The sequence below is a fragment of the Triticum dicoccoides genome, chromosome 4B, assembly GCF_002162155.2.
Source record: "Triticum dicoccoides isolate Atlit2015 ecotype Zavitan chromosome 4B, WEW_v2.0, whole genome shotgun sequence".
Lineage (NCBI taxonomy): Eukaryota > Viridiplantae > Streptophyta > Magnoliopsida > Poales > Poaceae > Triticum > Triticum dicoccoides.
In genome coordinates, this window is record NC_041387.1 from 680,888,549 (window position 1) to 680,905,282 (window position 16,734).

The following is a 16,734-nucleotide window of genomic DNA, read 5'->3' on the forward strand; positions in this document are numbered from 1 at the left end:
CACCCCTTAACGAGACTCCCTATAGGACACTCGTTGCGACAAACGCACATGTGCGATGTGGTGGGTCGGACCACTCGCCAATGGAGCACTTGCCTGAGCAGTTTACTTTCCTTTGATTTTCTAGGCGTATTTATTTTGTACTAAATCAACAACACTTAATTTAGAACAGAGAAAGTGAAAGGCAAGATTAAAAAAAGTCTGTACAATTAAATTTTTTTCATGAATTCAAGAAAATGTTCAAGAATTTTAGAAAGCAGAAATTAAAGTATGTACATAAATGTAAATAAATATTCACAATTTCAAAATATAATAACAAATTTTAAAACTATTATCAGAATAAAAAATGACCGTACAGTTTGTGTTGGACTCAGGAGAACAAAAGGCTTTAAGTGTCGGAAGGGCCGATTTGGACACCGACCGATATGAAGCGCAACAGACGTGACCTGCTCCTCCAGCTCGGGGCAAAGATGTGAAATTGCCAAGCAAGATGGAAAGTTAAATAAGCTAGTCCAAGACCTTGAAACTTACCGAGCATTTTCAAGTGGACCTTGAAACTCGGGACAAATTCGTCGACTACTACGTGCAGCTCTTCCGCGCGGCCGCGCCGAATCAATATTGTACGCCATGAACCCATCCTTCGTTCCTAAACAATTCAGGAAGCGAACATACAGGGCAGCAGCGACATCAGAAAGGGATGGGCAATACTATGTTTTTGTCTGGATTTTATGAAGGAAGATCACAACTTGGAGTTTATTAGTATGCTGACATTTGATTAACTCCTATTAACCCTGTTGTGTAGCTCTAAAGAAAGTGAGAGGTATTGTTGGATCCCATTTTCCTGGTACATAATTGCCAATTCCACTTACCACACAACCATTATTGATAAACAATCAAATCTTGACCGTTGTTTTTTCAGAAATGACAGACGGATTCGCCCTTTTCTTCTCCGACCATGCGATCAGACCTGTGTGTGATGTTTGATCTCCAACCTGTAGGATCTACCATGCATGGATTTCCCATTGCCGGCCCACACACGAGCATGTCAAGAGGTTAGAGGCCGAGTCGCTTAGACAAGACTGTGTGAATTGCAGAAGGTATTTTTGATATGAATACTGCCGTTGATGTACTTGAAAATGTTTATCAGTAAGATTTCATGTATACATATCTACATTGGTAATTATTTTGACGTTTACATTAAAGGGCCTGGGTTGTAGCTTCGCCCCAGGCCCCCGAGATCTCAGGAACGGCCCTGGCTAGAGACTAGCTATGTGTGGTGACGACGGTGGAACTTAACTGAACTTGAGTGCTAATGCAGGCGCAGCTAACGCTGATATTGATGAAGTCGCTCTCATGTCCACTAGATCGACCACAAGACAATTCAACTTTTCTCTTGGGTGTGCTGGCTGCTGACCAGAAGAAAATGCTACGGCGTGTGTCGTGGACTAGTGTACCCAAGGCAATTAAAGGCGCCAATCGCGCTCGTGCTGACATGGAAAGAGACCAAGAAGATTAGCTAAAGACTAACTATGTGTGGAGGCGGTGGGACTGAATTGAACTTGAGTTGTACTAATTGATGACACAGCCTGACATTGTCACTAGAAATTGATGAAGTCGCTCTCATCTCCACCACATCGACCAGAAGAAAATTCAACTTTTCTCTTGGGTTTGCTGACCAGAAGAAAAAATAGCGTGTGCTGTGGACTGGTGAATCCAACGCAACACCGTCAATTGCGCGCTCACATACATGGAAGAGACGAAGAAGACACTATAGCAAGAGACTAACTAAAGATCCTAGCCAGAGAAAACACTATACTCCTATATAGCAGGAGATGAGCATTACACTCATATATATAGCTAAGGCTGCAATGCCAGAAAAACCACAGGCAGCTTAGCTAGCTTAATTTGAAGATGGAGGAGGGCTACTACTTGTCGTACGCATCCCTCTGCGGCGCCCTTGCGGTGATTGTAGCAGGTTGGCTCGTGTACAGGTGGATGAATCCTCCGTGCAACGCCGGGAGGCTCCCTCCCGGATCCATGGGCTTCCCCCTCGTCGGCGAGACCTTCCGCTTCTTCAAGCCAAGCCCTTCTATCGACATCCCAGCCTTCTACAAGCAAAGGCTCAAAAGGTACTCCATCGGTAGTTCTTCTTAAAATAGATTTTCGCCCTGTTTTACAATTTTTTTTAGAAATATCCGCTTTATAAATAAAGCAACCACCTTTCATAAGTAATTTTCTCGAAATAGACTTTCGCTCCGCTTTATAAATAAATATAAACCACCATCTTCCGTGCGTGCGTGATTTTTATTTTTATTATGCGTGATAATACTATTATGCGTGATTTTTATTTTTGGCAGCATATACAAGTATAATTAAGTTCAAGGACATTTGAGTTAGCCCATGTACGTATCTAGGCTGGTCTAGAGTTGGCTATATATACATGAAAAAACACAATATGCATGTTCAGATACGAAAATTATGTTCCCCAATTTCATTTTCGTTTCCGCTTTTGTTCCCAAATTAATTTTAATTTTCGTCTCATATTTACAATTCGCTTCCATCCTAAGGTAGAACGGGTGCAAAGTTTTCGCTTAATTCGTGTTCATCCCCATGTCTGTACAATAGTTCTTCATTTCACGGATAGCCTTCTTTCTTGGGGTGCCGAACTAACGTCGCATTGCCCAAAGTTGGTAGCGACTCCCCAAAAACATCCGAAAAAAATATATACTTGGTGATAAAGTGGGACCGAACTCGCGGCGCATGACTCATGACTGCGTGTCCTAAGACGCAAGAGCTGAATAAATTTTATTTTTTATTAATAATAAGCAGCGCAAACTTGTAAGGACCAACTCCAGCGGCATAAAATAAAATTCCTAAAAAAGTCGGGCACGACACATACATAGCCGCCAATGGAAAGCCGCATAATATTGGTGTCTCAATATGCATTGCGGTGCATAAGAACTATGAGTGGCAACAGATCTAAATACTTTTTGGATTTTGAACATGATTTTATTGAGAGAATAGAATATTTATTGAAACAAAATCATTTCAAAATTTTTGAATAATTTATTTTATTAAAATTGTAATTTATTTGAAAACACGAACATTCTTTGGAAACCTCAAATATTTTTAAATCTTAAACAACTTTTGGGAAAGGGGAGATTTTTTAGCAAAATTGAAAGCACGGACATTTTTGAAAAAAAAGAGAGAGATTTTTTTAAACTCTAAATAAAAGCTTTGAAAATGCTAAACAAAAATTGCGTTTGTGAACAATTTTTGAAGCCCTGTTTTTTGGGGAAAAGGCGACAATTTTTCTAAATTTGTTAACAAAATTGGAAAACAGGATTTGTTTTGAAGTTTTGGACAATGTAAGAAAAACACAAACATTTTTGAAAATTTACGCTTCTTTTCAATAAGCTCAGTAAACTTTTTTAAAAAGAAAATAAACATGAAAAAAGAAGAAAATGGAAGTGACAGCCGCCGGCGTGCTTGTTGATCGAAACAGTCATTAATAGCTTTCTTTTTTGAAGATACAGGGCGCCGAAAGAAAGAAAAAGAAACAGGAAAAAACTAAAAAAGAAAAAGGAACAGGAAAAAAAACCCGCTTTAGGAACCTCCTAGAAGGAAGATTCCCAAACCGGGGAAAAAAATCGGCTAAACCTTCCCAAAACCGGAATGGTTGAAACGTTTAACGGGCCAGCCCCTCCTGAACGCTCGTCTTTCTTCCAGTAATGCTACACGTACAAAAGGAAACTGGTGATCCAATGATGCTCGAAACTTTTGCATGCAGTGAAGCTCTTGCCCTAGCAGATGATCTTGATATTCAGAATATGGTAGTAGCATCAGACTGCCAAGAAGTGATAAAAGATATCAACAAGGGGATGGGAGGTCCTAATGCGGCTATCATCTAAGAGATTGCGGCGCGTATATCTTCTTATATGTACGTCTTGGTCTTTTATTCATGAGTGTAGGAATTCTAATTTCGAGGCTCATAATCTCATCAAGTTTGCTTGTAATTTAGGAGTAGCTAGGTAGACATGTGTGGTTGGGTAACCCTTATAAACCGAACCATGTACCTATGAACATTGTTATCAATCAATAAAAGTGGGCGAGATTTCTCCAAAAAAAATATACAAAAAGATACATGCTTTTACATAAAGGTGGGTTTTGATTGAAGATTAAGTCCCCATGAAAATCGGAGGAGTGGTTAGTTAGTTTGAAAAGATCCTAATCATCATGTAAAAGCCTTTCTCCTCTGTCGTGGGCCTAGTCCGGACAACTTGCCGCAAACGAGTTTTCCATTTTTTTTAGGGGAAAGCGGGCTTGGCCCTAGGGCGTCGCCCCGGGCCTCAGTCCGTGTTGACCTCAGTTCCCTTGGTCGGACTGGGAGGGAGTAGGTGCTGAGCTGAGGTCCATCTCCATCCATATAAGCCAAGGGAGGAGACTCGTCGATCGGAGACAAGTCGGGCCTCATCAAGCTGTCTCGCTCGCTCCTAGTCCTAGGTCGTCAGAGCTGGACGGCCGCCGGACCGGACCCAGGTACGCCTGCCGTCATGGCTGCTGCGAACGGCGACTCGGCCTCCATTCTCTGTGCTACGACGCCGACGACGCACCACATGCATGATGAAGATCCAAGGCTACTCGTACCTGCGTGGATGAGGAAGAGCAACCCCAACAGCTGAGCTGTGGCGTCTCATCTCCTTCCTTCCGCGTCGGAGACGGCACCTCGGCTTCTACCCCAGCGGCACCACCCCGGAAACCACCGGTTTTGTGTCTGTCAAGGCCGTCCTCGACGCCGCCTATCAAGGCCGTGGTCGCGTTCGACGTGCTCGACCACCACGCCAACCCGGCCGGTGCCGCGCTACGCTAGGACCAGCGGCGCCTACTGGAGCTGCGACGACTTGGTCGAGAGGGCCGACCTGGAGCGCCACACCTCCTCAAGGACGACTGCTTCACGGTCATCGAGGTCCTCGCATATGAATACGAATGGTCCGTCGTCGGTCAGGGCGTGGTGGTGCCCCCGTTTGATTGGCCTCACCACTTCCGTGGCCTCCTCCGGAGCGGCGGACGTGATCGGCTTCGGTGCGTGCTCGCGGCACGGTCCACGGTCCTGCGAGCAGAGGTTTTCAGGCATCTGCTGCATTTCGTGTACACCGACTCGCTGCCAGAAGAAGAATAAGAAGAAGAAGAAGGGGATGGGGTCGCCATGGCTCAACATCTCATGGAGGTCGCGGACATGGCACTACTGGAATTTTCACGTACGCCGGGTGTAATGCTCTTCGCCGAGTGCTAAAGCACGGACACTCGGTGTCACTCTCGGCAAACCCACCTTCACGACAAACTACACTCTTTGCCGTCACTGCCTCACGGCAAAGAGACACCGCAAGGCAAACCCTCCAGACGCCGAGAGCCGCTCACGGCAAAGAGTAGCCACGTGGCATGCCTGTCCGTAACAGACGGCTCCGTCAGTTACTGTCTACTTTCCCGAGTGTGGCTCTCGGCAAAGCACATGCAACATCCTTTTTTGAGCAGTGCTACGCAGCCGACGATATTGCAGCCGATGCATGCACGACGGTAGGTAATCACCGTTAGATTAAATCCCTGCATGATTACGGGACGTAAGATCCTACTATCGTCCACAAGTCGTCCATCAGATATCGTGTGTGAAGCTATTCCGTCCTTTTTTTGTTTGTGCGTTCTTTCTAACTGACATGTGGTCCCACTGGTCACATTTATCAGTAAAAAAAATGACGATATGCTTGCCCAAAGTGGCTCTCAGCAATCCTTCATGGGAGCTGACAGTTTACATAGCTTTGCCGAGAGCTAGGCTCGGCAATGCTCTCTTTCTTTTCCAAGAGCTTCTCTCGGAAAAGTTGTGGCACAATAGTAGTGTCCCAGACGACCATATTTCCAAGAGTGGCTCTCGGTAGTCTGCCTTTTTCCGAGTGTAGCTCTCGGAAATCTTTCCCGTCCATTCGGCTGTCAATCTATTTCCTTTCTGATCCCTGCAGATAAAAACCACTACAGTGCATTTTGAGCTAGTCCACACATATATAGGCATAATTTGATCATATATAGGCATAATTTGATCCAGTCCACATAAATACGCGTAATTAGGGATAGTCCACATATTGTCACACACAAGTCGAATGTATTATCCTAGTAGACATCACACACAAGTCGCAAATTCATACATATTGTCACTACTTGCAAAACACGTGCACGTCACAATAGAAGTACACTTGTTCATATATAGATCATCTTGAGGAGGAGAGGCCATCGGTTTAACATTCCGGAGGAGGAGGAGGAGGGGCATCACTTGCACTGCTTCGAGATTGCATAAGAACCTATACGAGTAGAGTCACGTGAGGGTGGTTCGTCCCTATGTAATGAATCTTCTACTCTAGCTTAGATAATGTTCTACCTGTAGTTGATCCTCAAGCATCTTCAACCTATTGTTAGTGTCTGCCCGTTCCTTTTCTCTGGACTCCTCCTCAGCCTTCCGTCTTTGCTCCTCTTCAACAGCCTGCTGCGCCATTAAATCCTGTAACATGGCATTAGGCTCATATAGGTTGGAACAGTGCTATTTCGAGGCATCGACATAAATAAAAGGTTAGGATGCTAACCTTGAGACGCGCTATCTCACTTTATGCGGCGGTTGGGCGACTCCGTATGGACGGAGTTGAGCTGGTGCTCGACGCGCGTATCTCGTGCAGCTTGCGGTGCCCGGAGGTGGCGATCGCCCGGTTGCAAAGGAGGTGGTGGCCATGGCCCTTCCCCTCGCCAGCAATGATGAGAAGCTCAGGGTCAAGGGGCTTGGACGTAGGTTCGGCTTCCTCCCCGTGCACCTCCTGGAAGACCTCTTTAAAGGTCCCCCATTTCTCCTCCGCCGACTCGCTGCAGAACTCGGCGCCATCCTTCCCCTTGTGGCCTTCTTTCCAGGCTTCCAGGATGTGGACTGGTCGACCAACCTTCGCCTCCTGCAAAATTAACCATCAAGTTGAATGAACCAAGATGCACCATGCGAAAAAGTTAACATCTTAATCCACATACCATGTGTTGCTTGAGAGCGGTTAGGTTCCGGCTCCCCTGGACATGAGCCGGGCCTGACATTTTGGCTCATTCGTTTCCCTTCTCCACATGCTGCGCCTGCCATGCTGGGTCACACCACATGTCAACGAGGGCCTCCCAACAATCGTCCTTCATCCAGGGTTCCTTCACCTGGTCAGACAAAATCGAATAATTGAGGAACAAGAGGGATGAATCAAAGTACTAGCAACTAATGTAGTCACTTACCACTAACAGGTATTCTTCTCGCGACAAGTTGGTCTGGCAAGCAGTCTTCCTTGTCATCTTCTCTCCCTTCGAGTCCAGCGGCCGACACTGCATCACGGCTTTGTACCGCAGTGCGTGCTTGGTGTCAGAGAGTATCTTTCGGGCAGAATTCACGATGCCTTTGATCGCCTTCTGCTTCTCACCATCCACGCAAGCAAATGTTTGCTACAAGAAAGCATATGGCATCTTCTCACCATCCACGCAAGCAAGGATTTGGATATGAAAAAATACAGTGGTCGGAGCTAAGATACTTACAAAAAAAAGCATTGATGACCCGAGTGGCCATGGTGACATCGTGCTCATCCTTGTTGTGTATGTAATGCTCCCAGGTTAAACCTAGCGACGACAGATCGTCATCATCCGGCTTGGACAATCCTGGGAAGTGCTTCCTCAAGAGGGAGCCGATGACGTGGTTCGGCGGGCGTGCCCCCTTAGGTTGTGTCGGGATAAATTCCCACTGACTTCATGATATAAAAGACAAGCATATGTGAGTGTCAAAGCTGTGTGAGGGAGTCCTGGACTAGGGGGTGTCCGGACAGCCGGACTATCATCATCAGCCGGACTCCAAGACTACGAAGATACAAGATTGAAGACTCCGTCCCGTGTCCGGATGGGACTTTCCTTGGTGTGGAAGGCAAGCTTGGCAATACGGATATGTAGATCTCCTACCATTGTAACCGACTCTGTGTAACCCTAGCCTCCTCCAGTGTCTATATAAACCGGAGGGCTTTAGTCCGTAGGACAACATACATTACAACAATCATACCATAGGCTAGCTTCTAGGGTTTAGCCTCCTTGATCTCGTGGTAGATACACTCTTGTACTACCCATATCATCAATATTAATCAAGCAGGACGTAGGGTTTTACCTCCATCGAGAGGGCCCGAACCTGGGTAAAAACATCGTGTCCCTCGTCTCCTGTTACCATCCGCCTAGACGCATAGTTCGGGACCACCTACCCAAGATCCGCCGGTTTTGACACCGACATTGGTGCTTTCATTGAGAGTTCCTCTGTGCCGTCACCGATAGGCCCGATGGCATCTTCAACCAACAACGCTGTCCAGGGTGAGACTTTTCTCCCCGGACAGATCTTCGTATTCGGCGGCTTTGCACTGTGGGCTAATTCGCTTGGCCATCTGGAGCAGATCGAAAGCTACGCCCCTGGCCGTCAGGTCAGATTCGGGAGCCTAAACTTCACGGCCGACGTCCGCGGAGACTTGATCTTCGATGGACTCGAGCCGCAGCCGAGCGTGCCGCACTGTTACGATGGGCAAGATCTAGCTCTGCCGCCGAACAGTGCCTTGGTGGCCACACATGAATCCGCTTCGGCCATCAGTCCGGAGCCGATCGCCCAGATCGAGGATCGGTGGATAGACGCCGCCTCAGGGGCTTCAACTTCCACGGCGATGGAGCCGAACATTGATCTTGTCCCCCGCGAAACTCATGATTCCGAGGTGCCGGACTCCTTGCCGGACCCCGAACCTCCCGCGCCCCTACCAATCGATTCGGATTGGGCGCCGGTTATGGAATTCACCGCCGCGGACATCTTCCAATACTCGCCCTTTGGCGACATCCTAAATTCGCTAAAGTATCTCTCGTTATCGGGAGAGTCCTGGCCGGACTATGGCCAGGATGGTTGGGGTACGGATGACGAAGGAATTCAGAGCCCACCCACCACCCACTTTGTAGCCACTGTCGACGATCTAACCGACATGCTAGACTACGACTCCGACGACATCGATGCTATGGACGACGATGCTGGAGACGAACAGGAACCAGCGCCTACAGGGCACTGGAAGACCACCTCGTCATACGACATATATATGGTGGACACCCCAAAAGATGGGGACGGCGAAGAAGCAGCGGAGGCAGACTCTTTAAAGAAGCAGCCCAAACGCCGGCGTCAGCGGCGCCGCTCTAAATCCCGCCACAGCAAGAATGGAGATTCCGGCACAGGAGATAATAATACCCCAGAGAGTGCCGAAGACAATCCCCTCCAGCACGACTCAGCGCAGGAGGATGCAGAAGCAAGCCCTCACGAGAGAGCGGCAGACGAAGAGGTCGAGGATCATAACTACATGCCTCCCTCCGAAGACGAAGCAAGCCTCAACGATGACGAATTCGTCGTACCTGAGGATCCCGTCGAACAAGAGCGTTTCAAACGCAGGCTTATCGCCACAGCAAACAGCCTAAAGAAAAAGCAGCAACAGCTTCAAGCTGATCAGGACCTGCTGCCCGATCGATGGACCGAGGTCCTCGCGGTCGAAGAGTATAAACTCGAACGCCCCTCCAAAAGTTACCCAAGACGCAAGCTGCTCCCCCGATTAGAGGAGGAGGCATACATACCTCAATCACCAGCGCAAGATATGGCTAACCGACCACCCCGTGGACGTGACAGAGAGGCATCCAGGCCCCCAGCCAAGACCGTACCCCGGCATCGCTCCAAAAGTACGAAGCCAAGAGGGAACGCACCGGACTTGCGAGACATATTGGAGGACAAGGCAAGACAATCCAGATCCATCTACGGATCACGTGGGCGCCCCACGACCCATGACGAATACCGTCACACCGGATACAATAACCCCGGCCGGGCCGAACACAGTAGACAGCGCTCTCTCGAGCTGCGTCGTGATATTGCTCAATACAGAGGCGCCGCACACCCGCTATGCTTCACTGACGAAGTAATGGATCATCAAATCCCCGAAGGGTTTAAACCCGTCAACATCGAATCCTACGACGGCACAACAGACCCCGCGGTTTGGATCGAAGATTATCTTCTCCACATCCATATGGCCCGCGGTGATGATCTCCATGCCATCAAGTATCTCCCACTCAAGCTTAAAGGACCAGCTCGGCATTGGCTAAACAGCTTGCCCGCAGAGTTAATTGGGTGCTGGGAAGACCTGGAAGCCGCATTCCTCGACAACTTCCAGGGCACGTATGTGCGACCACCAGACGCTGATGACCTAAGCCACATTATCCAACAGCCAGACGAATCGTCCAGACAATTCTGGACACGGTTCTTGACAAAGAAAAACCAAATCGTCGACTGTCCGGATGCAGAGGCCCTTCCAGCCTTCAAACATAACATCCGGGACGAATGGCTAGCCCGGCACCTGGGGCAGGAAAATCCGAAATCCATGGCAGCCCTCACATCGTTAATGACCCGCTTTTGCGGGGGAGAGGACAGCTGGCTAGCCCGCAGCAACAATCTCTGTAAAAATTCTGGCAGTCCGGATACTAAGGACAACAATGGCAGGTCACGTCGAAACAAAAACAAACGCCACATTAATGGCGACGATAAGGAGGATACGGCAGTCAACGCCGGATTCCGAGGCTCTAAACCCGGTCCGCGGAAGCAGCCATTTAAAAGAACCACTCCGGGTCCGTCCAATTTGGACCGAATACTCGACCGCTTATGCCAGATACATGGCACCCCTGAAAAACCAGCCAATCAGACTAATAGAGATTGCTGGGTGTTCAAGCAAGCAGGCAAGTTAATTGCCGAAAACAATGACAAGGGGCTAAACAGCGACGACGAGGAGGAGACCCGACCGCCGAACAATAGAGGACAGAAGGGTTTTCCCCCACAAGTGCGGACGGTGAACATGATTTACACGACCCATATACCCAAGAGGGAGAGGAAACACGCACTATGCGGACGGTGAACACGATTTACGCGACCCATATACCCAAGAGGGAGAGGAAACGCGCACTAAGGGACGTCTATGCAATGGAGCCAGTCGCCCCGAAGTTCAATCCATGGTCCTCTTGTCCGATCACTTTCGATCGAAGAGACCATCCGACCAGCATACGCCATGGCGGATTCGCCGCATTGGTTTTAGACCCAATCTTCGATGGATTTCACCTCACGAGAGTCCTGATGGACGGCGGTAGTAGCCTGAACCTGCTTTATCAGGATACAGTGCGCAAAATGGGCATAGACCCCTCAAGGATTAAACCTACAAAGACGACCTTTAAAGGTGTCATACCAGGTGTGGAAGCCAACTGCACAGGCTCAGTAACACTGGAAGTGGTCTTCGGATCCCCGGATAATTTCCGGAGCGAGGAGTTAATCTTCGACATAGTCCCGTTTCGCAGCGGCTATCACACCCTGCTCGGACGAACCGCGTTTGCAAAATTCAACGCGGTGCCGCATTATGCATACCTAAAGCTAAAGATGCCAGGCCCTCGTGGAGTCATCACGGTCAACGGGAATACAGAGCGCTCCCTCCGAACGGAGGAACATACAGCAGCTCTCGCGGCAGAAGTGCAGAGCAGCCTCTTAAGGCAATTCTCGAGTCCGGCCATTAAACGGCCGGATACAGCAAAACACGCACGAAGCAATGCCAACCAAGACCACCTGGCACGATCAGAGCACGCATAGCAATGCGGCCCCAACCCTCGCCCGTGCATGATCGCAAGAATAACACTCCGCGTACATCATTACGCTTTGGAGATACCATGGGCACAGGGGAGGGGGCACGATCGTAACGAACCTAGAGTGCGGTTCGACCACACCGGGGGCTCGCAAATGTGCCCCCCCTTTTTTATTATTTTTTCTTTATTTTTCTCCTTTATGTACACAGGACTCCGTTAACCAGAGGCTCTGTCCGGCGATGAACCTGCCGAACTCATGATGCAACAGTCAGGGGCTAAAGAAGGCTGCGACGAACAATCAGGTGGTCTCAATTACGAGCATTAAATTCGATTATATACACCAAGTCCGCAGCTCACCCCTGGAGGGGGACATGTTTACTTAGTCCAAATCCCTTGCTTACCGCACTATTTGTATCAGTCCGCTCTCATAGCAAACTTGCTTTCATAAATAATGCAGCACCTTTTTCATTGCAATTGCATTATCTTTTATATATATGCTCATTATACGACATCCTGCACCCGTATATTTTGGTACGGCCAAATACACCAGGGGCTTCTGTTCCCCAAATTATGGTGTGATAAAGTCCGAACACTTTCATAAGTACGGCACCCCGAACTTACAACATTATATGAATCGGCTCCGAATCATGTCTTGGGTCAATAGTTGGGTTTGCCCGGCTCCCACGTTTTGGTGCCTTACGTTCCGTTCTGTCGGCTAAGGTGGCACTGGGAGAACCACTGTGATTGCGCCCCGGTTGAGCCGGGCGAGCACCTCAATGGAGAAAGCTAAAACTGACTGGCATGATAAGGCGAGAGACTGGTCGCTGTTCGAGAGGTTTCTTCGGGTCCTTAAAGACTCACGCCGCTTCGAGCGAAGTTCCGGACAATGTCCGATGAAGGCGTGGATAGCTCCCCGGATTCGGTCTTCCGAATACCATGGGCTTCGCCAACATTTAAAATTATAGAATTCTATGGCTAAGTGAGAGTGTTCAAGCATTATAAGTCCGGTTTCCTTGTTCGTTGTGTTGAGCGCCTCCCTAGATGGACCCAAAAATGGGAACAAGAGTGCTCAAGTTTATCCCGAACACCCCAGCACTTGTGGCTTGGGGGCTGAAGCCAACGACTTGCCATCTCTCAGATTTTACAAACGGCCGCACAGAAGGTAATATTTTAAATGAAACAAGCGTTGCTTAATGCGCACATGAACAACGTTTCAGCGCAAAGGATAATACATAACGAGTTTACTCAAAGATTACATTTCTGGGGCACTCATCCGCAATATCGCAGGCTCCCTTCAGGACAGTTTTATAATACATTTCAGGCGTGCGATACTCCTTGCCCGGTGGCGGTGGATCCGTGAGAAGCTTATCCGCATCCAACTTGCCCCAGTGCACCTCTGTGCGGGCAAGGGCACGACGAGCACCTTCAATACACGCGGAGCACTTGATGACCTCCACCCAGGGGCATACATCCACCAGCCGCCGCATGAGGCCAAAGTAGCTCCCAGGCATGGCCTGTTTAGGCCATAGCCGGACTATAAGGCCCTTCATGGCCTCCTCAGCTACCTTGTGGAGTTCGACCAGCTGCTTCAGCTGGTCGCTTGGGGGCACCGGATGGCCGGCCTCAGCATACTGAGACCAGAAGACCTTCTCCGTCGAGCTCCCCTCCTCGCCACGATAGAATGCGGCGGCATCAGACGCACTGCGCGGCAGATCTGCAAACGCCCCTGGAGAGCTCCGAATGCGGGTAAGTGTCAGGTAGTTTACATTAACATGCCTGCTTTGCATGAAAAATGCCTTACCCGCCGCTATCTTATTTATATCTTCAACCTCCTGAAGGGCCTTATGGGCCTCGGCCTTGGCGGACTTGGCACTTTCGAGAGCCGAGGCAAGCTCGGACTCTCGAGTCTTGGAGTCACGCTCCAAACGCTCATGTTTCTCCATGAGAGCCTGGAGCTCTTGCCGAACTTCCGCCACCCGTGCCTCCTGCTTTTCTCGCTCCGCCCGTTCCGCGGACGCACTGCGTTCAGCCGCGGACACAGCCTCCTTCAGGGCTGCCACCTCGTTAGTGGCCCCTGCAATACCCGTATTATCCTTACTAACTTTATCGCAACCAAAACCCTTTTCTGTAAGGTAATTATTCAAAGTGGTGTTACTCACCTTCTTTTTCCTCGAGCTACCTCTTGGCATGGCCGAGCTCTTGCTCGGACCGCTCGAGATCCTTCTTCAGCACATCGACCTCCGGCGTTAGTGCGGCAGAGGTCAGCAGCGCAGCCTGCAAACCCATATTGACATATTTTTAGCAACCCTGCGTATATCTTGTTAGATCCTCAGTCCGGCTTTTTCTTTCCGAACACCGAACTGAGCATCAGGGGCTACTGTCTATGCGGTATTACATTACATAACTTTAACTTCTTACCTCAAAGCCTGTTAAAAGGCTGCTGCAGGCTTCGGTCAGCCCGCTCTTAGCAAGCTGAACCTTCTGAATCACCGCACTCATGATAGTGCGGTGTTCTTCCTCGATGGAAGCGCCTTTAAGCGCCTCCAACAAGTTATCCGGCGCCTCCGGTTGGACGGAGGTTGCCGGTGTCACGGTCTTGCCCTTCCTTCGAAGGGGCCGCTCGCCGGACTCTGGAACCACTGCGGGTTCCGATGTAGAGTTCGGCACAAAGTCCGGGAGGCAGCCTGACGGCGCCTCCGGAGCCTCCTCCCGACGGGTCCCTCTCTGGGATCCCACATCGGCGTCTTCGCCACGGGGGGTAGTGGCGGTCAGAAGTGAATCCACATCCGACGGGGCCAATGACCCGCTTGATGAAGCGGGGAGATCATCATCGGCCGAACTACGGACAGAACGCGGTGTTAGAAGGACACTACGCGGCACGAAAGAAATTGCATATCAAGAATCCGGATACTTATGATCTTGCCGGACGCCTGGCCCTTGGAGGCCACTCATCCTCGCCAACGGAGGTGTTGGCGAAACTGTCCAGGGGGATTGTCCTCCCCCTCTTGGACCCTTCGGCCTCCCCTATTGGGGAAGCCTTCCTCTTCTTCTCTCCCTCCTCCGGGAGAGAGTCCTCCTCCTCCTCCTCGTCTTCGGGGGAGGAGTCCGCCTCGTCGTCGGACACCTGATTGCGGAAACTCTTTCGAGTCCCCGCGACCACCTTCTTGGCCTTCTTCTCCGGCACCACATGCGGTGCCGGAACCAGCAGCCCTGCTAAACGGGCGTCCACTGGGTCTTCTGGCATGGGAGTCGGGCTGATAAGCTGCCTGGCCTTCTCCATCCATTCCTGTCAAAGGAAAGGAAAGAATGAAACCCTCCTATAATCAATTCAATTACTATAAAGTGTCCCGTAATGGGGTCGAATCACTTACCTCGTCAGTTGGATGCTGCGAGCTGAATCCGCGATCTTCCGTCGCGGATGCGGGGGCTTCGGCGCCCTTAAACAGCACCCTCCAGGCGCCTTCGTATGTCATATCGAAGAGCCCGCTCAGCGCCTGGTGCTGTTCCGGATTGAACTCCCACAGATTGAATGCCTGTTCTTGGCATGGGAGAATCCGGCGGATGAGCATGACTTGGACCACGTCGACGAGCCCGAGCTTATTGCTCACCAGCTTCTGGATGCAGGCTTGGAGTCCCGTCACCTCCTTCGGATTGCCCCACAGCAAGCCCTTCTCTTTCCAGGAGGTGAGCTACATGGGGACGCCAGATCTAAACTCGGGGGCCGCCGCCCATGTGGGCTTGCGCGGCTCGGTGATGTAGAACCACCCCGATTGCCACCCCTTGACGGAGTCCACGAAGGCCCCTTCGAGCTAAAGGACGTTGGGTAATTTACCCAACATGGCGCCTCCGCATTCCGCTTGCATGCCCTTCACAACCTTCGACTTGACGTTGAAGGTCTTGAGCCACAGGCCGAAGTGGGGCCGGATGCAGAGGAAGGCCTCGCACACGACGATGAACGCCGAGATGTTGAGGATGAAGTTCGGCGCCAAATCGTGGAAATCCAGGCCGTAATAGAACATGATCCCCCGGACAAATGGATGGAGCGGAAAGCCCAGTCCGCGGAGGAAGTGGGGAAGAAAGACGACCCTCTCGTGAGGCCCAGGGGTAGGGATGAGCTGCCCCTCGTCGGGCAGCCGATGCGCGATATCGCCGGAGAGGTATCAGGCGCTGCGCAGTTTGGTGATGTGCTCCTCCTTAATGGTGGAGGCCAACCACTTGCCTCCCACTCCGGACATATTCGGAGGAGGTCGAGGCGAGATGCGCGAGCTTGGGCGTTGGAGCGTGAGTGCGCGGAGATGGATAAGCAAAGGAGGAAAAAGGCATAGGAGAGAAGGTAAATCCTTATCCCTTATATATAGGCGGACGAAACTGTGCGTCCCCCACCGGCCTGGTAAAACTCGCTTATCTTCCAAGCGCCACCATCAATGGCGCGGTTGGGTTACCCACGTTCGTATTGATGAGAATCCCGGAATAAGGGGAACACGATCTCTGCTTCGACAAGACGTGCCAAGGAAACCGCTTCGCTAAACGTGCTGAGGCGGTATAGTAAAAAATGATTCAAACGGTGGCTTGGTAGCGGTGTGATGTCACGCCGCATAATACGTTAGCAGATTGAACTAGTGTATATTTTATTCTCTCTACGGTGGAATGTGGGATTTATTTTGCAGAGCCAGACACTATCCTGGTGTTCATGATCTTCTCTGGATTATTCAAGGGAGGAACCCGCCTTGCAATGCCGAACATTATGCACGCCGGACTAATCGTCATTGAAGCCTGGTTCAGGGGCTATTGAGGGAGTCCTGGACTAGGGGGTGTCCGGACAGCCGGACTATCATCATCAGCCGGACTCCAAGACTACGAAGATACAAGATTGAAGACTCCGTCCCGTGTCCGGATGGGACTTTCCTTGGCGTGGAAGGCAAGCTTGGCAATACGGATATGTAGATCTCCTACCATTGTAACTGACTCTGTGTAACCCTAGCCTCCTCCGGTGTCTATATAAACCGGAGGGCTTTAGTCCGT